This window comes from Schistocerca cancellata, chromosome 9 (genome assembly GCF_023864275.1).
Source record: "Schistocerca cancellata isolate TAMUIC-IGC-003103 chromosome 9, iqSchCanc2.1, whole genome shotgun sequence".
In the NCBI taxonomy this organism is placed as follows: Eukaryota; Metazoa; Arthropoda; class Insecta; order Orthoptera; family Acrididae; genus Schistocerca; species Schistocerca cancellata.
The window spans coordinates 66959241-66976655 of NC_064634.1; positions in this window are offsets into that span (position 1 = coordinate 66959241).

The following is a 17415-nucleotide window of genomic DNA, read 5'->3' on the forward strand; positions in this document are numbered from 1 at the left end:
TGTGTGTGTGTGTGTGTGTGTGTGTGTGTGTGTGTGTGTGTGTGTGTAAATACCATGGGCCATGCGCTAGGGGGGGGAGAGGGGAGAGGGAGGGAGAGGGAGTGTTTTATTGGTCCCTGAAGTTGAAAGGTTAATTTTGGGCGGTTGTGAGTAGCTTCTGATGATTCCTGTCCTAAATTTTGGATAAGAATGTGGGGTGAAGTTTGCGTTGTTTCGTAAAATTCTATGGGTTTGTCCTGTGTAAATGGTTGGGTTGGGGTTGTTCTGGGGGAAGAGCCCAAACAGCGAGGTCATCGGTCTTATTGGATTATGGAAGGATGAGGAAGGAAGTCGGACGTGCCCTTCAAAGGAACCATCCCGGCATCTGCCTGGAGCGATTTAGGGAATACCTAAATCAGGATGGCCGGACGCGGGATTGAACCGTCGTCCTCCCGAATGCGAGTCCAGCGTGCTGACCACTGGCCCACCTCGCTCGGTGTAAATGGTTGGCTGGCCTAAAAGATCTCTTAGGTGTGTCTTGGGGACGTATCTAAGAATGGTTCAAATTGCTCTGAGCACTACTGGACTTAACATCTGAGGTCATCAGTCCCCTAGAACATAGAACTAATTAAACCTAACTAACCTAAGGACATCACACACATCCATGCCCGAGGCAGGATTCCAACCTGCGACCGTAGCAGTCGCGCGGTTCCAGACTGTAGCGCCTAGAACCGCTCGGCCACCACGGCCGGCGGGGACACATCTACCAACGCCTGAGGTGACACGGAAAACTTTGTTTTGGAGACGTCGTAGTGGTCTTAGTGCTGTGTCTGACGTCATAGACCACAAGTCCGAGCCATGCAAGATGACCGGAAGTACGAGCTGGCGCCAGAAAAATGGCTCTGAGTGGTATGGGACTTAACTTCTCAGGTCATCAGTCCCCTAGAACTGAGAACTACTTAAACCTAACTAACCTAAGGACATCACACACATCCATGCCCGAGGCAGGATTCGAACCTGCGACCGCAGCGGTCGCGCGGTTCCAGACTGTAGCGCCTAGAACCGCTTGGCCACTCCGGCCGGCGCTGGCGCCAGAGGAGGGGTTTGCACTGAGCGGCTAATCCGACAACTTTCAGGAGGGGATACAACTTACAGAAAAGTGCGCAGCCTTTATTTGCTGCAGTGGTTAGATGTTTAGGCGTCAATATATTTCGAGGCCTAGGTAGCATATTGAGTTTCCCCAGGTCAATTCCCTACCGTCAATAGTGAGTTGACGATCAGGGACCTTGATTTCGGGGGTGATATAGATCACCTGACACGTTGTGAGGTTGATATTTATCTTCCACTTACTACACCACTGCGTAATCGTGTCCAGGTGATGATGGTGCAGTTGGCGGTGTATATCGAGGAGGCTGCGACAACTTTTTGTAAATGGCAGTATCATCGGCACAGTGAGCAATCTCTCCGTCTATCTCCTTAGGAATGTTATTCGTGTATATGGTATAAAAGAGGGGGCCTAAAAGCGAGCCTTCTGGGACTTTTGCCGTGTCTGCCTGGACTTGACTCTCTTCCTTACGAAGAACTGTCGTCCTGTAAGGAAGGAGTCAATGTTCCAGATTATGTATATTAGCACCCTGTCTGATCTAGCTTACAAATTAGGCCATCGTTCCAGACGCGGTCAAATGCTCTCTCTGTGTTCAGGAACACTGCTCCTGTTCCTTCTCTCGTTGCCCTGCCAAGACAAATGTGCTCTATCAAGCGGAGGGATTGCTAGATAATGGAATTGTTCAGGCATAACGATATTGTTTTCAGTCAGCAACTGACGGAGGGGTGAAACGATTGTTAATTCTAGGATTTTACTGATGCCAGTTAGGATGGAAATGGACCTGTAGTTTTTGGGAAGGAGCAGGTTATTGTTAGGTTTGGGTAGGGTGAGGGCCTTCGGAGTTTTCCACGCTCAGGGCAAGTATATGAGCGTCAGGAAGGCGTTGTAAACGCTTGCGAGGTAGGAAGGGGAAGGTGTTTTAGGAGTGGGGTACGGATTCGGTCGTGGCCAGGAGTTGTGTGGTTACCTCGACGCTTAATGAGAGCACATATTGTTGGCTCGTTAACGGGCACGAATTCTGTCAGTGGGAGCGTATTTCTTATCTACGTCACCCGTCCGATACCTGTTCTCTCCTGACCATCGCTCTCGTCATCGTAGATAACATGAGTTCGGAATTGTGACTCCATTGATTTTGCCATTAGTTCAGCCTGTTCTTGCTCGTCGTACGGAAACCGTTGTCGCCGTGAAGTGGCTTGTTTTCTCTTCCCGCTGTCGGACTGTTTTCCAGATTTTGCGTCTGCATCAGTCTGCTTAGTTCCTGCTCCCAGCAGTGGCTCCTGTGCTCTTGTAATCATCGTATCACCCAGTCCTCTAGCTGCGTCGCGACAGCGTTGTCACATCAGTGGAGATCCTGACGCTAGTTGCACGAGCACAGGCGTGGAGGATGGCAGTGAATTATTGACTGGCTTCCTGCACGTCTCAGTCCGTCTGTAGTCGGGGAATTTCCTCTGTGCGCTCTCCCACCAGGCAGTCGTATCTGCCCCAGGTTGTAATCACTTGTGTGTTTGCCATCCTCCCGGCATCCTCTTCGACACAGGCGAGATCCAGCACGACAGGAGTGTGCGGCTCGCTGCGGATCTCGGAATATTGAATTCCCCAACGATTTCCGAAATGGAATGTCCCACGCGTCTAGCTCCAACTACCATTCCGTGTTCGAAGTCTGTTAATTCCCCTCGTGCGGCCGTAATTACGACAGAAACCTTTTCATATGAATGACCTGAGTGCAAATGATAGCTTCGCCAATGCGCTGAACCTTTTACTTTGAGTACGCGATATTACCGCCACCTGTATATGTGCAGATCGCTATCCCATGTCCTTAGTGTATAGCGGTCGTCAATAAAATAGACACCTCAGGGGCATCTCAACGTCCTAGAGCATTGTCAGCTAGTGACAGTTCCAAATGTTAGTACAAATTATGAAAAAAAATTAGATCTCCATCTTTAGTGTAGACTATGATGGAGTACTTTCCAAAAGAAAATTCCTGCTGACTGCTACGAAAAAATAACCTGTGGAAACAATTAACATATTTGGACTAAAAATAATGTGTGAATATTCTCAGAGGTAACAGAAATCAATAGCTTGCGTATTTACAAAAAGGCGGATCCACCCTTGATTCTCTATTATTTATAAATGCGTGTGATACATATTTTATCGTGAAAACTGAAGTATCCCGAGTTGTGAACCTGTTCCCCCAGTGTAACGAAAATGTCGTTGCTGATGAATTTGCGTTCTGTTAGACCTTGCAGAAAATTCCAGGGATAAAAATGTTAAGGAATCTATGAAATTAACTTTAGTAACAGCTGAGACATCATCATTACTGTATCGTGTCCTATATGAACACATTTTATTTATTAGAGACTCCGTGCGCGTGACAGCGCGCGAGTTCTTAGTTCTTGTATCCCGCCGCTAGGATTTTAGTTCAGACGGCTCGCCATAATACGACGGAGAATATTGACTCCTACCTCCCGAAAATTTTTATTTGCAGCTCTTACTGTTCCTTCGTCACTGCATCCATCATCCAGATCGCCGGTAGGCACTTTCAGGCCCACATCTTCGCTGACGTAGAGCAAAATTTGCGAAACCCAAGTTTTGTCAGAATATACTACAAAACTATTGTCCTCAGCACGCAGTATGCGCATTTTGTGTAAAACTTCGTTCTTGCTGTTACGACGTCTCTGCATATTTTCGGAATCCAAAACCAAGGCAGAGAAAAAGACAGAACGGAAGCCTCTGAGGCAGAATAATTAACTTTTTCAGTGAGGTCACCCTGTATTTTTCTATCTGTCTTCAACTCTCCTCTCTCATAGTATTGAAGTACAGTTCTCCGCAATACGTTTTCTCAACATCGTCAAATTCCGTAGTTACCATTTTTATTTGTATCCCTTTCTTGGACACGTACTCACAGCTAGAGATGCTGCGGATGTTACTGCACTGTTAACACGAAATACGAGGGGCGTTTGAAAAGTCCGTGAAAAATAAACTACTTACGTGTTTGGGGTAACCTTTTTTAGTTTTCGACAGTCGCCTTTTGGACTTTACACTTCGTCCAACGCTATTCTAATTTGTTGATCCCTTCCGAATAATAGGAATTGTCCAAGTCTGCAAAATAGCTATTAGTTGCTGCAACCACCTCCTCGTTTGAATAAAATCGTTGTCTCGTCAGCCATTTCTTCAAATTGGGAAACAAATAGTAGTCCGAGGGAGCCAAGCCTGGAGAATAGGGGGAATGCGAAACGAGTTGGAATCCTATTTCCATTAATTTTGCGACCACAACTGCTGAGGTGTGTGCTGGTGCATTGTTGTGATGGAAAAGGACTTTTTTGCTGTCCAATCACCGGCGTTTTTCTTGCAACTCTGTTTTCAAACGATCCAATAACAATGAATAATATTCACCTGTAATAGTTTTACCCTTTTCCACATAGTCGATGAGGATTATCCCTTGCAAATCCCAAAAGATAGTTGCCATAACCTTACCCGCCGAAGGAATGGTCTTCGCCTTTTTTGGTGCAGATTCTCCCTTGGTAACCCATTGTTTACATTGTTCTTCCTGAACAGCTGCAAACCATCCTTGCAACGCTTCACAAGATTCCGTTTTTGGTCAAGCGTGAGCAATCGCGGATCCCATCTGGTGGATAGCTTTCTCATGTCCAAATGTTTATGCAAAATATTATGTACCCGTTCGTTCAAAATGCCCTCAACACTAGCAATCTCACGCACCTTAACTCTTCTGTCATCCATCACCATATCGTGGATTTTATCAATGATTTCTGGAGTCTTAACCTCCACAGGGCGTCCAGAACGTTCAGCCTCACTTGTGCTCATATGGCCACTCCGAAAATTTTGAAACCACTTATAAACTGTTCTAATCGAAGGTGCAGAGTCGCCATAATGTTTATCAAGCTTCTCTTTAGTCTCCTGAGGCGTCTTGTCTTTCACTAAGTAATGTTTAATCACCACACAAAATTCTTTTTCGTCAATTTTTTGACAATCACTCGACTTCCTTGATACACACGAATGCGAAACACAAAGAAATAGACCAATATGGCTGAAACTTGGTATACTCTCTTTCCAAAGATGCTACTAACTAAACATGACCTCGATACTCGCCGGTGGTGCCATCTCTCGGACTTTGCACGGACTTTTCAAACGCCCCTCGTACATTCGATTCGAGAATGTGCCAGTGTATTGTCATTTTATGAACTTGCGCAAAATTTACACTATTCCTGGCTTCTTCACTGCTGGCCCTATCGGTAAAAAAAATCTGTAGTGCGTTCGATACGATAATTGTAGGTTGCTTTCGAGTGTCAGCACTGAACTATATGTATGCCCTTGCTCGTTGATTTTGTTCGCTACCGAACATACGTCAATGCACCGTTCCACGAATGAGTGAAACAACACGTGAACTCACGAAACCCACAGAAACACACAATATTCTGATGGCGCTAATCTACTGCCTGTTAAAACAGCGGACATGCGGCAACAAAGCAATGTGGCGGGCGAATCACAGCGCTTAGCGCCGGCTGCCCGTAGGGAGCATGTGTGACCTTTAAGTGTGTAGTTTCGTGACGGCCACTTTAGAAAGTAACTTGCAGCAGTACTTGTTGGAATGTTTACATTAAAGCAAGAACTTGCTAAAGTTTACTTTTGCAAGTCGCGTCGGCAAGTTAATTTCAGCAACTACTGCTAGTACCTGAAGAAGCGTTTCCACTACAGTTGTGCCCTGAGACAGAGAAACGGAAGTTTACAATGTCGTCCTTAAAAACCACAGTAGCCGCCACCGTTCCTGCATTATAATCATTATAAGTATATTATTATTATTATTATTATTATTATTATTATTATTATTATTATTATTATTATTATTCCTTTACTTTCTCAGACGTTAAGTCTGGTTAAAAATGGAAAGTGACGCGGACCTTAATCAAGCGTGACTTCCTTTTAACTGTACGGTATATGTTACATTGCATTTAGGAACTTTTGGGTAATTGAACATGTATAAATAATTACAGATTTCTGTAGTTGTATATATAAGTTTTGATGTAGCTGAATTCCGTTGATGTACTGGTGGATATTGTGTGGTATGACTCCTGTAGTTGATAGTATAATTGGTATGATGTCAACTTTATCCTGATGCCACATGTCCTTGACTTCCTCAGCCAGTTGGATGTATTTTTCAATTTTTTCTCGTGTTTTCTTCTGTATATTTGTTGTATTGGGTATGGATATTTCGATTAGTTGTGTTAATTTCTTCTTTCTGTTGGTAAGTATGATGTCAGGTTTGTTATGTGGTGTTGTTTTATCTGTTATAATGGTTCAGTTCCAGTATAATTCGTATTCATCATTCTCCAGTACATTTTGTGGTGCATACTTGTATGTGGGAACGTGTTGTTTTATTAGTTTATGTTTTATGGCAAGTTGTTGATGTATTACTTTTGCTACATTGTCATGTCTTCTTGTGTATTCTGTATTTGCTAGTATTGTACATCCGCTTGTGATGTGATCTACTGTTTCTGTTTGTTGTTTGCGAAGTCTGCATTTATCTGTCGTGGTATTGGGATCTTTAATAATATGCTTGCTGTAATATCTGGTGTTTATTGTTTGATCCTGTATTGCAATCATGAATTCTTCCGTCTCACTGTATGTACTGCCTTTTCTTAGCCACGTGTTGGATGCGTCTTGATCGATGTGTGGCTGTGTTCGATGATACGGGTGCTTGCCATATAGTGTTTTCTTTTTCCAATTTATTTTCTTCGTATCTGTTGATATTATGTGATCTAAAGGGTTGTAGAAGTGGTTATGAAATTGCAGTGGTGTAGCCGATGTATTTATATGAGTGAGTGCTTTGTGTATTTTGCTAGTTTCTGCTCGTTCTATAAAGAATTTTCTTAAATTGTCTACCTGTCCATAATGTAGGTTTTTTATGTCGATAAATCCCCTTCCTCCTTCATTTCTGCTTAATGTGAATCTTTCTGTTGCTGAATGTATGTGATGTATTCTATATTTGTGGCACTGTGATCGTGTAAGTGTATTGAGTGCTTCTAGGTCTGTGTTACTCCATTTCACTACTCCTAATGAGTAGGTCAATATTGGTATAGCATAAGTATTTATAGCTTTTGTCTTGTTTCTTGCTGTCAATTCTGTTTTCAGTATTTTTGTTAGTTTTTGTCTATATTTTTCTTTTAATATTTGTATTATCTATTCCTATTTTTTGTCTGTATCCTAGATATTTATAGGCATGTGTTTTTTCCATCGCTTCTATGCAGTCGCTGTGGTTATCCAATATGTAATCTTCTTGTTTAGTGTGTTTTCCCTTGACTACGCTATTTTTCTTACATTTGTCTGTTCCAAAAGTCATATTTATATCATTGCTGAATACTTCTGTTATCTTTAGTAATTGGTTGAGTTGTTGTTTTGTTGCTGCCAGTAGTTTTAGATCATCCATGTATAGCAAATGTGTGATTTTGTGTTGGTATGTTCCAGTAATATTATATCCATAATTTGTATTATTTAGCAGGTTGGATAGTGGGTTCAGAACAAGGCAGAACCAGAAAAGACTTAATGAATCTCCTTGGTATATTCCACGCTTAATCTGTACTCGCTGTGATGTGATATTATTTGAATTTGTTGGTATATTAAGTGTGGTTTTCCAATTTTTCATTACTATGTTTAGGAACTGTATCAATTTAGGATCTACTTTGTAAATTTCCAATATCTGTAGTAACCATGAGTGGGGTACACTATCAAAAGCTTTTTGGTAATCAATGTATGCGTAGTGCAGCGACCTTTGTTTAGTTGTAGTTTGATATGTCACCTCTGCATCTATTATCAGTTGCTCTTTACATCTTCGTGCTCCTTTGCAACAGCCTTTTTTTTCTTAATTTATAATTTTGTTCTGTGTTGTATGTGTTATTAATTTCTGTGTAATGACTGAAGTTAATATTTTGTATATTGTTGGTAGGCATGTCATGGGGCGATATTTAGCTGGGTTTGCTGTGTCTGCTTGATCTTTAGGTTTCAGATACGTTATTCCATGTGTAAGTGTATCAGGGAATGTGTATGTGTCTGCAATGTAACTGTTAAATAATTTAGTTAGATGTGAATGTGTTGAGGTGAACTTCTTTAGCCAGAAATTTGCTATTTTATCTTTCCAGGGGCTTTCCAATTGTGCGTAGAATTAATTGCTCGGGTGACTTCATGTTGCGAAATTATCACTTCAGGCATTTGGGGTATCATCTTGTATGTGTCTGTTTCTGCTTGTATCCACCGTGCATGTCTGTTATGTTGTACTGGGTTTGACCATATGATGCTCCAGAAGTGTTGCTTATCTGTTATGTTTGGTGGATTGTCTATTTTAATGTGTGTGTTATCTATTGTCTGGTAAAATTTCTTTTGGTTGTGTTGAACGTTTGGTTTTGTTTCCTTCTATTTTCACTTTTTTGTATCTTCTAAGTCGTTTGGCCAATGCTTGTAATTTCTGCTTCTTTTCATCTAATTGCTCTTTCGCTTCTTGTTGTGAGATTTTACCTAACCTTTTTCATTTTTTGTCTGATATTTCATTTCTTATAAGCTGTGTTAGCTGTCCAGTGTCTTTTCTCAGTTTTTCTATTCTGATCTGTAGCCTGTGTTGCCATGCTGGTTTTGTGGGTTTCTTCTGTGTGTTGGTTGGTTCTGATCTCTGCCTAGTGTGTATATATATTTAGTGTATTGAGTGCTCCTATATAAACCAGTAGTTGTAACTCTTCCATAGTAGTATTTTCATTTCTTTTGTTGTGTATGATTGTGTTAATAGTTGTTATTGTTGTTTCGACTTGTGGGTTATTTGGCGGTCTATGCAAGAATGGTCTATTGTCTGTATTTGTGTCTTTGTATTCTATATATGTCAGCTGAAATTTTTCTTCTATATCTAACATGTGTGTCACTTCGTGTTCTATTTGTGCTTGTTCTGGTGGCTGTCTTAAGATTTCGTTTTCCTCTGATTGTTTACTTGATGCGTGTTCTTTGTTTGTTTGCTCTGGGATGTTTGAGTCCATTACTGTATTTTCTTCTTCTTCTTCTGATTGCACATTATTTTGTTGCAGTATTTGTTGTACTTGTTTGATGTTTTCTAATTCTCACTGGGGTATCCTGTTATTTTTTATTAATACACGGATCTGATCAGCTAGTCGTTGTCCTGTTAAAAATTTTAATTCTGGGTATCTGGTAATAAATGTGTATACTCGTGATCTGTATCCAGTTGTGTTGGTTCCTAAGTTTGTTGCTTGGTAATAACAGAACATGAGGTGTCAGCTAACTTCATCTGACCATCTCATCCTCTGTCTTTGTTTTCCTTCTAGAGTGGTTGCAGGAAGCATATCCTGCAAAACACCTCCATTTGGATTTAAATCATTTTCCAGTTGGCTTGCAGTGTCGTGGACGGGCATAGGGTTCAAGCGTCGTCCCCGACCATGACAGCGCTTGTCCGAGGCTTCATTAGTTCTGTCCTGAACCAACTAATCACACTAAAAGGGGGGTTAGCCCTATTAGTGGTTTGTTCTTTTCGTCGCCTTTTACCACTGGCAGAACATAACGGAGGCCTATTCTTTTCCCGGGCCTCCACGGGGTTTATTATTATTATTATTTTCAAAAAAGTAAAACGGTCACGAAAACCAAAAAGTTAAGGAGAAGAAAGTATGTAGGTGAAGAAATGGATGCAGAGGCGTATGTATTTAAGGTTTCAAGAAACACTGTACAATGAACTAAAACAAGTGGTCCGCTCTAGAATCTTTTTGTGAATGTGTGAAAGTTCTGAAAACCTCTTGTATGTTGTTTAATTGTATATCTGAAAACAGGGTGCAAAAATGTGGCAAGCTCTATCACCTCTTGGTAATCGCCTTTTATCACCCTCAATGTTATTGTCATTTCATTGTCCATTTAAGGCGGTCAAGGTGACCCCTCGCGTTTGTCTGAAGATCCAGGTTCGAGTCCCGGCCTGGCACGAATTTTCATTGTCGCAAATGCACAGTGCAGCCAAAGGTTGGTCGTATCCGCAAAACGCGAATATGATTCTAGTACGTTTGTGTTGGCCAGTATAAAGATAACTGATTTTGGCCCATCTGTCGTTGAGCGTTTCCATTCTCCTTTTACACGCCGCGCGGGATTAGCCGAACGGTCTCGGGCGCTACAGTCATTGACTGTGCGGCTGGTCCCGGCGGAGGTTCGAGTCCTTCCTCGGGCATGGGTGTGCTTGTCCTTAGGATAATTTAGGTTAAGTAGTGTGTAAGCTTAGGGACTGATGACCTTAGCAGTTAAGTCCCATAAGATTTCATACACATTTGAACTCCTTTTACACACCAGTTACTGTTTCCATAGCGGTACCTAACACAGCAAATTTCTGGAAGTATGAAAAAAAATGCAGCAACTGGTAAGTGCAGCAAATAAAGGCACCAAGTTGCAAGAAACTGTTTCCACCTAAGCGCGGAAGCTATCGCTTTAAGTTGACGAAACTTGGTGGCCTACGAATTGCTGGAGGGGATTCGAAGTCGAAGCACATGGAGAAGCAACTTCTGCAAGCGACTAAGTTTACCTGCTAGTGGACATACGCCTGCAGGAGAGATAGCGCCGGTCATTATCTGCAACTGCCGCCAAACTGTGCGAAGTGCAGTCGCCGCCTGTCGCTCGCCGCAGCCACGTGAACGCCACGCGGAACCGGCAAGCGCTTGCAGAGCGCTATCCCCCACCCTCCGCCTCCCCCACTCTTCACACCCTGCCTCCTCCACCAAACGCGATGGATGCGGCGAGCCGTTCGTCTTCGCTCGGAGAAGCCGGGTCCGCAGGCGCCAGCCGTTTATCTTCATCTGCTCCCCTCGTCTCCACCAACACTTTACAGCGCACACAAGCGTCGCCCTACTTCCTCACTAAAAACTAACTCCGCTATCAGGACTGCGCGCTGCCGACCGGTCGCCATTACGTCTTCCATACGGCGTAATTAGGATGTGAGTATACTTGCGTGTTGTAATGGTACTTTAATTACATAACTATTACGGCACCTCACCTCAGTCTCTCGATACCAGCAATATTCTACTGTGTTTCTGTAAAGTAGTTAACATATTTCTGAGACAACATTCAGATCTGATTTCATTAATGTGGAGGTACTTCGATACATCGACATGTACATATTGCAATGATATTATTCTTATGTGTATTCTTTCTTTTGTCACTATGATCTTTGACGTACTTGTAACTCTGATTTTTGGGCGCGTAATCGGTTATTAGAGAGTCAAGTCTTGGTCGTCATGTTGAAAAGACGCAAATTGTAGTCAGTTCATGAAATGTAAACTTTAACAGTGAGGAAGATATTTTCAAGTATGTTTTATATTGTTAAGTGATGTTTTGGAACAAGTTACGTGATACTGCAACAAAATTAATAAAAAAGAAGTGTACCTTAAATTCGGAGTGCTGATTACTTTTTTTACATCACCATTGTCTTAACTTGCAAAAGTTTAATCTTCAAGAATGGTTTATGAAACACATCTATAAAACTTTTGAATATCGCAGAATAACACGTAGGCCTCTTTGCATCCGAGTTGGGAATCATCACCACCTAGATTTTCGACGATTGACCCATGAGTTCACAACGAGACCAGCGGGGGAAACACGAAAATATGAGTGCCTAGTTTATCCATTATTTCAAGAAATGGCTTTCTTAACTGTGCTCTAATGACACCTGCCACATAATGTAACTTTGTTATTGCCCGAAAATGCAGTATTTAGCAGCGTGAGCAACATCACAAATCATAATTAGTTTTTGACCTTTGTTGTGGTAGGGTTGTTAGAGTGTGATCAACAAACCTCTTTCCGGGTCGATGATGACCTTCTAGACGTTCGAACCGCTACTCGCTCAATTAGCACCTCAATTATTATTTGGATTTCCAGCATACTGGATTAGTAACAAGACAGTAACTTACGTTACCCCGTTTGATGTAGAAAACAGTCGTGAAATTCAGTTCTTTTTATTTCAGTGATGAACGATTTCGTGTATCACAACCCATTCTCACATCCTCCTAACAGTTCAATGTTTGTCCTGCCAGTGGCCATTGAAAAACTTTAGTTAAGCCCAAGTATGTCCAATATGCTATCACGGAATACACCATTTTTTTTCTGTTAGGATAATTTGAGAATGGGTTCCGATACCCGAAACCGGTCATCAATTAAATAAAAATAACTAAATTTCGCAACTTCGACTTTGTTCTATATAAAATCTATTATTGTGGCCAGTCTGTATGGAATCTGTTTCTTCCCCCGCACTCCGCACCACCGCGTGCAAGGAAACGTCTATGACAGTACGGGGAATCGAAGCCGGCTCCTCCACGTGGCAGTCAGACGTGCAGCCGACTCTGCTACAATGGCACTCCCTCCTCCTCCTCCTCCTCCTCCTCCTCCTCCTCCTCCATTCTTACTTTATGTAGTTATTTTTTAATGTCGTCAGCCTTTCGACTCGTGACATCGACGCATGTAAGGCACGAATGGCGTCCTCTGTTACAGCCACCCATGCTGCGTTCACCTGGTTCCAAAGTCCATCTGTGGCGGTTCGCCTTGGGTCACAGTGCTGCACTTGTCGTTTCACATGCCCCTCATTTCCGATTGCCGATAAGTCTGGTGATCCGGCGGGCCGGGGCAAAAAGCTGACATCCTGTGACACCAACAAGGCATTCGTGTAGGAACACGTGGTCGTGCATTGTCTTGCTGAAAAATGGCGTCTGGGGTGTTGTGCAGAAAGGTTACGGTTAGGGGTCGCAGGTTGTCATTCAGGTAGGTCACACTGATCACCGTGCCCTGAAGACACACCAACCGTGATTTGTGGTTGTACCGAATAGCACCCCCATGTCGTCATTCCTTGAGGTGGCGCTGTATGTTTCGTGCGAGTGCAGTCGCTGTGATGCCGCTCCCCCTGTCTGCCGCGAACCAAAATGCGGCCACCATTTTCAATTAAGGGGCTCCGGAAAGGCTCAAAATCATGAAAAGTTCAATTTTTACTTTTTTGCGTTTTCTGAATCTGCAGACTATTACCTTTTAATAGATATATAATTTATTCAATTCCGAAGACAACTATTTTTAAATTTTTTTTGAAATGTGTTCTACATGGGCGTGACCCACTGTGGCGCTGTTAAACTGCTGTCAAATGGTGGTATTATTAACGTCCGTGTTCATCAGGTACATTTTAGTGATGTGAGATAAAGTATGTGTTGTGGCTAACCTGTGATGGTTCAATATATATCGCTGGTGTGATTGTCGATTGTTTCATGTTTATTTACTCTGTCGTTATCTCGAAAATATTCGTAATTAATTCTGTTTCTTGAGTCTCTGTTTTGCTGAAGTGTAATAATGAGTAAAAGTAAAGTTATTAGAAATCCTCTGAAGGCTTTTAAGAAAAGGAGAAATGTTGGAAAGCCAAAGGTATGTGTTATTACTGTAAATAATAACATTCTAATATGGTACGAGCGATGCTTGCTTTAGACAAGGAACGCCTTCGGGCTGCAGAGAGGGCTGTAAAGAGTCTAGAAATACAAGCAAGAGTAAACAGGAGGAGGAAGAAGAGGAAGCTGGACGAGGAGTTTGCAGAGGATGAAGATAATCCATCCTATGGACCTGGAACGCACTAAAAAGTTAATCCAATCTTTGTCGCTCGATTCCCAAAACTTTTATTTTCTCATACTAATTACATGTTTTCTAAGGATCTTCCAAACATATTTGTTTCAAACTTTCAGTAAATGTTACACAGTACCTTCTGCATAATTTAACACAGCCTTTTTCCAAAAAACTGTATATTTTTGAATATATAAATTAAAAATTGCAAAAAAATGTTGTGAATTTTCATTACAATTGAAAAAAAATAATCTTTAATAACTGAACTAAAAAATTTGTAAAATCCCTGTGTTAAGTTGTAGCCCATATTCCAATAAATAATCTGTAAAAAGTTCAACTTCCTACCTCAAATACTTTCCGAGGAAAGATGTAATTTATAAGCGTTATTTTAACATTGCAAGTATAGGGCGTTCCGGAGCCCCTTGAACAGAAGCTGGATTCGCCCGAAAACTACACTCCTGGAAATGGAAAAAAGAACACATTGACACCGGTGTGTCAGACCCACCATACTTGCTCCGGACACTGCGAGAGGGCTGTACAAGCAATGATCACACGCACGGCACAGCGGACACACCAGGAACCGCGGTGTTGGCCGTCGAATGGCGCTAGCTGCGCAGCATTTGTGCACCGCCGCCGTCAGTGTCAGCCAGTTTGCCGTGGCATACGGAGCTCCATCGCAGTCTTTAACACTGGTAGCATGCCGCGACCGCGTGGACGTGAACCGTATGTGCAGTTGACGGACTTTCAGCGAGGGCGTATAGTGGGCATGCGGGAGGCCGGGTGGACGTACCGCCGAATTGCTCAACACGTGGGGCGTGAGGTCTCCACAGTACATCGATGTTGTCGCCAGTGGTCGGCGGAAGGTGCACGTGCCCGTCGACCTGGGACCGGACCGCAGCGACGCACGGATGCACGCCAAGACCGTAGGATCCTACGCAGTGCCGTAGGGGACCGCACCGCCACTTCCCAGCAAATTAGGGACACTGTTGCTCCTGGGGTATCGGCGAGGACCATTCGCAACCGTCTCCATGAAGCTGGGCTACGGTCCCGCACACCGTTAGGCCGTCTTCCGCTCACGCCCCAACATCGTGCAGCCCGCCTCCAGTGGTGTCGCGACAGGCGTGAATGGAGGGACGAATGGAGACGTGTCGTCTTCAGCGATGAGAGTCGCTTCTGCCTTGGTGCCAATGATGGTCGTATGCGTGTTTGGCGCCGTGCAGGTGAGCGCCACAATCAGGACTGCATACGACCGAGGCACACAGGGCCAACACCCGGCATCATGGTGTGGGGAGCGATCTCCTACACTGGCCGTACACCACTGGTGATCGTCGAGGGGACACTGAATAGTGCACGGTACATCCAAACCGTCATCGAACCCATCGTTCTACCATTCCTAGACCGGCAAGGGAACTTGCTGTTCCAACAGGACAATGCACGTCCGCATGTATCCCGTGCCACCCAACGTGCTCTAGAAGGTGTAAGTCAACTACCCTGGCCAGCAAGATCTCCGGATCTGTCCCCCATTGAGCATGTTTGGGACTGGATGAAGCGTCGTCTCACGCGGTCTGCACGTCCAGCAGGAACGCTGGTCCAACGGAGGCGCCAGGTGGAAATGGCATGGCAAGCTGTTTCACAGGACTACATCCAGCATCTCTACGATCGTCTCCATGGGAGAATAGCAGCCTGCATTGCTGCGAAAGGTGGATATACACTGTGCTAGTGGCGACATTGTGCATGCTCTGTTGCCTGTGTCTATGTGCCTGTGGTTCTGTCAGTGTGAGCATGTGATGTATCTGACCCCAGGAATGTGTCAATAAAGTTTCCCCTTCCTGGGACAATGAATTCACGGTGTTCTTATTTTAATTTCCAGGAGCGTATCTGCTGCCATTCCTACCCCCACTGAGGTCGTTAGTTACACCACTGCTGTCTAGCATGTTTCTGCACATTTGTCACAGGTAGGTGGCGAAGTCGATGGCGTGGATGTAACGCTTGTCGCTATAAACGGCGACGGACTGTCACCTGTGGTATTGTACGACGTGTTACACTTTCCACTGTTGCGCCAGGGCCGAGGAAGGAGCAGATCCGTCCTGCAATGCCATTCGCATGAGGTGTCGATCATCTTCGGGTGTGGTCTAAATGGTGCAACCTGACCCATCTCCTCGTGTTATACGGCCTTCCCTGAGCCATTCCGCACATACCCATGCACTGCCGAAAAAACTGCGTCCTACACGAGCAGCAATTTCCCGGATGGATGCGTCACATCCTCTCATGCCAATAATGCGTCCTCTTTCAGACTCACCGATTTGACGGTACATTTTTTTTTTGTGGTTTTAGGGCGCAAAACTTCTATGGTCATTAGCGCCCAGCCCGTGACTTAAGACAGTAAAAAACCGAAATTGAAGACCAGCAGCAATGGGAACAAACTCATAAAATTGGAGAAACTAAAAGTAGAAAGAATGCTTAAAAATCCACTACAGACAGGGGGTGATTGCCCCAAAAAAAAAACTTCAAATGACTGACGTCATTTCACTGTCACTAATAAACTGCAGAACGCGGTCGGCTGAGCGCGTGTCATCTGCTAAAATCGACGATAGATCAGGCGATAGCTGTAGACGGGAGCGTAACGGATTAAAATAGGGGCATTCAATTAAAAGGTGTCTGACCGTCCACGGCTGAGAGCAGTGGGGACAGAGTGGAGGAGGATCACCGCTTAAAAGATGTCTATGGCTAAAAAGACAGTGCCCTATCCGGAGTCTAGCTAAAATTACCTCCTCCCGACGACGCGTTCGGGAGGAAGAGGTCCAAGCGCAAGGAAGGGCTTTCACTTCCCGCAATTTATTACGGGGAAGTGTTGACCAATGCGCATGCCATAAATGAGCAACTTGGCGACATAAACCGCTCCGTAGATCGGTAAAGGGAAGCGACTGAATAGCTGGTCGAGGAAGAGAGACTGCAGCCTTGGCCGCCATATCGGCCGCCTCATTCGCACAGATACCAGCGTGTCCCGGGAGCCAGAGGAACGCCACCGAGACGCCCCCCAGGTGGAGCAAGCGCAGACAGTCCTGAATCCGGTGGACCAGAGGGTGCACAGGGTAAAGAGCTTGGAGACTGAGGAGAGAGCTGAGAGAATCGGAGCAGATAACGTACTGTATCCGCTGATGGCGGCGGATGTAGTGGACAGCCTGGAGAACAGCGTAAAGCTCCGCAGTATAAACCGAACACTGGTCGGGAAGTCGAAAGCGATTTGGGGTGTCGCGAACAATATAGGCACTCCCTACACCTAACGATGTTTTCGAGCCGACGGTGTAAATAAATGTGGCGTCCGTCATTTGTGCACATAGAGCAGCAAATGCCCGACGATAAACAAGTGTAGGGGTACCATCCTTGGGAAATTGACTAAGGTCACGGAGCAGGCAGATCTGGGGACGGAGCCAAGGCGGTGCTGAACCCCAAGTTGTCAAGAAGGTTTTCGGAAAGCGGCAGGAAAGAGAATGGAGCAATTGACGGAAGCGGACTCCCGGGGGTAGTAGGGAGGAGGAGCGGCCTGCATACCCTACATCAAAGGAGGCGTCGAAAAAAAGATCATGGGCTGGATTAGCAGGCATGGAAGACAGATGACTAGCATAACGACTCAGGAGGACTGCTCGCCGATTGGACAGCGGAGGTTCAGCAGTCTCAGCATAAAGGCTTTCCACAGGGCTAGTGTAAAA